This window comes from Panthera uncia, chromosome D1 (assembly GCF_023721935.1).
Source record: "Panthera uncia isolate 11264 chromosome D1, Puncia_PCG_1.0, whole genome shotgun sequence".
NCBI classification, from domain to species: domain Eukaryota; kingdom Metazoa; phylum Chordata; class Mammalia; order Carnivora; family Felidae; genus Panthera; species Panthera uncia.
In genome coordinates, this window is record NC_064808.1 from 3,795,094 (window position 1) to 3,802,351 (window position 7,258).

Sequence of the window (7,258 nt, forward strand, 5' to 3'; positions counted from 1 at the left end):
GTTTCTTCTGCCTATCGACCTGGCAGCTATTCATCCTACAAATATTTACTGAACACCTGCCGTATGCCAGGCACTGTTCTAGGAGCTTTGGATTCCAAACAAAGACCACCGCTGTCACGGAGCCTATGCTTGAGAGGGGGAGAGACAGATAACAAGTCTACACAAATAAATCTTACAATATGTCAGAAAATTTTTGGAAAAAAATGTGAAGCGGGGTTGGGGGATCAGGAAAACACAGAATGGTCAGGAAAGATCTCGTTGAGAAGGTAGACTAAGAAGGGGAGACTAGAACGTTCAGAGGATGGGGTCAAGAGGACATCTGGAGGAAGAACGTTCCAGACAAAAGGAACAGCCAACGCAAAGTTCTTGGGTTGACGATGCGCTGGGTTTGGTTTTGTTTTCATTTTAATGACAAAAGCATTTTTCTATCTCATTAAATGTTACAAAACTCTTTTCTGATCTCTGCGAAGGGCAAGTAAGCCTGATGTTCCTTCTTCCCCCAGATAACGAGGGAGTAATTCTCTGTCTCCCTCACTGCTCTCTCTGTGCCACTGGACTGTGCGACAGGTCCTGGGAACAGTGACTGGACTCAGCACTGTTGTGACGTTTCTCAGCAGGTCCCAGCACAGGGGGCCAGAGCCGGAAAGAAAAAAAGAATTAATTCTTGAATTTTCAGTTTCAAAACAGACCCTTGAAGCTCACAGAAGAGGTAACAGATGCCACTATTAGGGGAGAGGGTGAGCTTGGCCAGGGAGAGGGCGAGACCCCAAGGAATACCAGGGTTCCCAAAGCTTGTGGTCTCAGCGCACCCTTTTATACTCCTAACATTTTTTGAAGCAGTGGGGGGGGGGGGGGCCTGATTGGCTCAGTCAGTACAGCATGTGACTCTTGATCTCAGGGTCATGAGTTCAAGCCCCACATTGGGCATAGAGCCTACTCAGAAAGAAAGAAAGAAAGAAAGAAAGAAAGAAAGAAAGAAAGAAAGATTAAAACTGAGGAGTCTTTAAATTATACATTTATTTTAAAATAACAATGATAAACCATTGCATGCTAACACAAATAACATATTTTATGAAAAAAATAACAAATAACAAAAATTAGTGAGAAGACCAGTATCGTTTTAAATGCTCGCAAGTCTCTTTAATGTCTGGCCTCTCCTATCCATTTCTATGTTTTACTTATTGCAAAATGTTGTTAGGGTTGAGGTCATGAAGAGAACGGGGCCTCACACACTCACGGAGCTGGAGACAGAAGGGTGTTTTGGCAATGCGTCCAAATACTTGAAAAGGCCGGTCTCTCTGTCACTTCACCAGAACCTAGCAAGCCGTAGTTTCGCAAAGTTACCCGCATTTGGAATCGGAAAGCATATTAATAAATATTCTGAACTTTGTAACATTAGAGTCCAATTGGGCTCAGGTACGCTTACAGCAGCCAGTATAGTGCCCTCGTACCAAATTGGTAGTGGGAGTGGGGTGCCCCTGTTAATCCAATAAGCAGGTAGCCACCTTTAGCCAAGTATTAGAAGAAAGTGATAGGCTCAGACAAAAAAAGGACCCTTTTTAAAAAAAAATTTTTTTACATTTATTTATTTTTTAAGAGACAGAGAGAGACAGAGCACAAGTTGGGGAGGGGCAGAGAGAGAAGGAGACACAGAATCCCAAGCAGGCTCCAGGCTCTGAGCCATCAGCACAGAGCCCGATGCGGGGCTCGAACTCATAAACCGCGAGATCGTGACCTGAGCCGAAGTCGGACCCTTAACCGACTGAGCCACCCAGGCAACCCCCCAAAGGACCCATTTTTAAGCAGAACGAATAAGATAGTAAGACTCCAGAAATTTGAAGCCTTGTAGGTTAAGAAAATCCGATTGCTTCTAGACACCTCGTAGCACGAAACAAGGCTGCCAGGCAGATTGTAAGTGGCAAAGACCCCCAAATGCTCAGCTCAGAGACAGAGACCAGACTCCACTCGGTGGTTGGAAGGCAAGGAATACAATCCAGGGTGAGCTGGGTGTATCTCCTTGGACAAGCAAACAGCCTGAAAACAAATAGCAAACAGGTCAGTCTGCTGCTAGCGCTTTGAGGGAACTGTTTTTCCGGAGAAGTCATGAGACCAGGGGCCCCTGGGTGGCTCAGTTGGCTAAGCATCCAGCTCTCGGTTTTGGCTCAGGGCATGATCGCAGTCCGTGGGTTTGAGCTGCTGACAGCACAGAGCCTGCTTGGGATTCTCTCTCTCTCCCTCTCTCTCTCTGCCCCTCCCCCACTTGCATACTTGCTCACTTGCTCTCTCTCAAAATAAACATTAAAAAAAAAAAATAGTAAGTCATGAAACCAGACTTTAAAACCCTATACAGTCGGGGCATTAAAACAAAAGTGGCTGGCAGGCCTGCAAGCTTGCGTGGGCAGGAATAGGCTGCCAAAGCGGGACATCCCCCAAGGAGGACATAGTCCCCAAGTGCACACTTCCGATGTGGGTGCAGGGGACAGCGGTCAGAGAAGACTCTCCCAGAAGCTGGTGCCAGTGCTGTGGGACTCCTTGAATCACTACCCCATCTCTAGCCCCCTTTTCCTTCTATCATTAGAGGTTGGGCACTTCCAGTCCTGACTTGCAGATTTCCTATCTCTTTCGTGTTCATTTCCACTTTCCCTGCAACTTTGCTCTGTTGCCACTTTTTCCATCTGATTTTTCGGAAGGTTCTCAGCCCTGACTATCTTTTTGTTTTTGGTTTTGGTTTTGTTGCACTTACTCTTTTGAATTTTTAATTTTGGAAATGATGTCTTTTAGGTTTGGGGAAACTGTCCACGGCCTGTTTGTATCCGCTCTGCTCTGAGAGCTCTGACTCAGTGAGAGGCACCCTGTTCAGCTTGGCCTCAATCCCTGGAGGTACTAAAGCCCCACAAGTCAACTGCCATTGTTTTCTCTGCTGAGACAAACGTGCAGGTTCCTTTGGCTTCTGGGGGGTCAGGTTTTGGGGTTCCCGCAAACCCCCACAGACAGATTCCCCCACATCCCGCCTCCAGGACTGAAGCATTCGTTCCCCGGCCACCTGGAGGGTGGGTGGCCGACTGGACTGCTCTCAGTGGAGTCCCTCTCCTGAGCTTGCTCTTAGACAATGGAAACTGCCTGTCCCAAGGTCACGGCCACTTCCTGAGGCAGCTGCATTCAATGCCTGGCTGATATGGGGGAATAAAGGCCCCAGACCTTTGTCCCCACTCCAGAGATCCCTGGAGGCATCTCGGAGTCTGACTTCCCAGGGAACCTGAGTGCAGATGGGTCTTCTGGGCAGCAGAAAGTCCACAGGTCATGGACCACAAGGGAGCCTTTGTTCAAGGGCCCTGGCAGCAAAGCACTCAGCAAGCTGGGCCCTCTGCGCAGGCGTGTCGGGGCAGGTCACCCTCTTTTCTCAGGTGCGAGCTGAGGTACACGTGTGGTGGACGCCCCCCAAGGATGGTCGTTTCCGTTGCAAAGAGACAGATGGGAAGCGTGGGGAAAAAACAAAGATCACCCAAATGAGAACAAGTAAAGGCCACGAAGTCAGAGCTTTTGCCATAGGAAGGGAGCCAACCACCATCACTTGCGTTTTGCAGAGACTCGGGGCAGGCAGAGCAGCAAGAAAGCTTTATTGGGGGACGGGAAGGCTCCAGGGGTGCCCCGATTGGAGGCTGTTGGCACGGGGAGCTGACCAGGAGTGGGGCGTCCTGTGTGCTGGTGACGGGAACATATTTGGCTTCCTGTGGTCTTAAGTTGGAAGCAGGGACAAAAGTGATGGAAATCGTCAGTTATTAATCAAATCCGGCATATTGGGCTGGTTCTTACAGATGTTATTGTTTCGTTTCTGGCACCATTGCAAGAGATCTGTGTGGCTTCCTGCAAATCTGCCTTACAGGCACGCTGGCTTGCTGGACTGGTTATTGCAGATAAGAGGTTGGTTTTTCTGGGCAAGTGGTTGGTTTTCTGGGCGGGCTGCTGCACGTTGTGTGGTTATGTATGATCCGGCTGTTGTGTGTTGTGTTTTCAGCCTCTTAAAAGAGACCCGGGGACTAAGGACAAAGAGCAGGGACCCCTTCAAGGGAGCAGAACCGGGGGCTCATCAAAGGCAAGGGGACCCACTGTTGTCTGGCCAGAGGATTTCATCACCGGGCTGGACCACGGACTCCCAATGTCTCGCACTATTTCCTTTCTGAATGGAAATTTTCACTGCCATTTCCTATCCCGGCTTCATCATAAATCGGGGAAGGCAGGCCAGTGGGAAGCGGAAAAAGAAAAAGAAATGTACTCTGAGAGATAGCATAGTAAAGTCAAAGACAATGAGAATATTCCGAAAAGCTGCAAGAAAAAGACAGATGGCCTCCAACGGGGAGGCGGCGAGACGGGCAGCTGATGCCTCAAAAGCATCGGCAGAAGTCAGACAGGCAGGCAAAGGGCACCGTCGGGGCACCAAGAGGAAATAAGTGCCAATCTTGAGTTTCTTAGCTATGAACAATATGTTTCGAGAATGAGGAAGGGGTACAGACATTTTCAGGAAAACGAAGGCTGGGAGACTTCAATCAGCAGGTACTCAGATTTGTTTCAGCAAGAGGAAAGTGACCATAGACAGGAGGCCTGCGAAACAAGAAGGAAGGAAAAGAAAAGAAAGCCATAAGCATTTGGGTAAATGCAAAGAAACCTTGTCTCACAGAGTATTTTTTAAAAATCTTCGAATCAACATACATAACAATGATAACACAAAAATCGGGAGGGGATAAACGGAGTTACAAGTTCTGAGAGGCTGGTTTCATCCTGGAGGAGTCATAACTACTGATTATGTTTGGACACCGATAAGACAGGTGACTAATTTTCCTTTTTTAAAAGTAATCTCTACGCCCAACATGGGACTCGAACTCATGACCCCAATATCAAGAGTCACGAGGTCCACTGACTGAGCCAGCCGGGTACCCCACAGGTGACTAATGTTTTAATTCTGGGGGTTTTCACTAAAAGAATAGAAACACAGTGCATAAGTTCTAAATTAGCAGAGGGGAGAAGTAGAATAATGTTTTTTTTAATAATCAATCCAAAAAAAGTCAAGAAAGGAGAGATAAGGAAACACAGAGGTAGGACATATAGAAAGTACAAAATAAGGTAAAAGGTAAATTCTGTGTCTCCCTCTCTCTCTGCCCCTCCCCTGCTCATGCTCTCTCTCTGTCCCTCAAAAATAAATAAATGTTAGGGGCGCCTGGGTGGCTCAGTCGGTTGGGCGGCCGACTTTGGCTCAGGTCATGATCTCACACTCCGTGAGTTCTAGCCCCACGTCGGGCTCTGTGCTGACAGCTCAGAGCCTGGAGCCTGTTTCGGATTCTGTGTCTCCCTCTCTCTGACCCTCCCCCATTCATGCTCTGTCTCTCTCTCTATCTCAAAAATAAATAAACGTTAAAAAAAAAGTTAAAAAAAAATAAATGTTAAAAAAGTTTAAAAGAAGAATATTTTACCACTTCTCTCTCACTCACAGAATAAGTAAACAAAGTCAGTAGGGAGATAGATTTGGAAAACATAATTACTGAATGAGCGGCTTGATTTGTGTATACAGAGCACTTGGGAACACACATTCTCTTCAAGCACACTCAGAGCATTTGTTGAAAGTGACCATATACTGGTTCATAAAGCAGTTTCAACAAATCTCAAAGGACTAAGATAATACAGAATCTGCTTCTGACCACAGTGCGATTAACCTAGAGACTGAAAACAAACAAAACACTGGAAAATCCCTATGTGCTTGGGAATTCAGAAACACACGTTCAAGTAACAAACGGATCCAGGGGATAGTTTGTTTATTTATTTATTTTTAAATTTTTCTTAAGGTTTACTTTTGACACAGAGAGAGAGACAGAGCATGAGCAGGGGAGGGGCAGAGAGAGAGGGAGACACAGAATCCGAAGCAGGCTCCGGGCTCCGAGCTGTCGGCACAGAGCCCGACGCGGGGCTCGAACTCACGGACGCGAGATCATGACCTGAGCTGAAGCCGGACACTGCGAGATCATGCCCTGAGCTGAAGTCGGACACTCAACCGACTGAGCCACCCAGGCGCTGACCCCCACCCAAGGAAGAGTTTAGATAGGAATTGAGAATAACAAGAATAAAAATAAAAACATAAAAAATAACAAGAATACTGTAGCCCCAAACCGTGGGGCACGGGGAAAGCAGCACATCGAAGGCATTTGTAGTCTTTTTTTTTTTTTTTAAAATTTTTTTTAACGTTTATTTATTTTTTTGAGACAGAGAGAAACAGAGCATGAACAGGGGAGGGTCAGAGAGAGGGAGACACCGAATCCGAAGCAGGCTCCAGGCTCTGAGCGGTCAGCACAGAGCCCGCCGCGGGGCTCGAACTCACGGACCGCGAGATCGTGACCTGAGCCGAAGTCGGCCGCTTAACCGACTGAGCCACCCAGGCGCCCCAGCATTTGTAGTCTTATATGCATATCTTAGAAAAAGAAACAAAGTGGAAAGTTAATGGAATAAACAGCCATCTCAGGAGGTTCGGTGAGAAGCCGGCTGTCGAGAGGCAGGGGTAGACCAGACAGGAGGGGAGTGGTTAGTGAGCGGGCTCAGCTTCTCCACCTCCTCCAACCTGATAGAAAGGGCGAAGGAAAGGGCGAAGGAAAGGGCGAAGGAAAGGGCGAAGGAAAGGCCTGCAGGTGGAGAGAAGGAATGAAGGGTTGAAGAGAGAGTAGGACGTAACGGAAACCGGAAACCAAGGGTTTACCAGGAAAGCGTGGGATTTCTAGCAGCTCGGAGGGCCCTGCCGAGGCCGGGGACCACGGATCTTCCTCCGCACCCAGGTGTAGGCAAGAATTCACCTTGGGGGTGCCGTGTCACCAAGCAGGTGTGCTTAAGGACAAGGAAGTTGAAGACACCACGGTGGCAAGAGAGTGACTTTCTTGTCGGATCGCAGAATTCACGCGAGAGGACAGCAGGGCAGAGGGCAGGAGCACGAACACCCAGGCACCCCTGTTCTTAGAACTTTGAATTGATTTTTAAATGGACTCCTTTAAACATTTTAGGAAGGTAATCACATTTTACGTAAATAATGAAAGCTTGTCTTTAAAAAGTGTACTCTAGGGGCGCCTGGATGGCTCAGTGGGTTAAGCACCTGACTTTGGCTCGATCATTGTTTGGCATGATCTTGCGGTTCGCGGGTTTGAGCCCCGCGGCAGGCTCTGTGCTGACAGCTGGGAGCCTGGAGGCTGCTTCGGATTCTGTGTCTCCCCCTCTCTCTGCCCCCCCC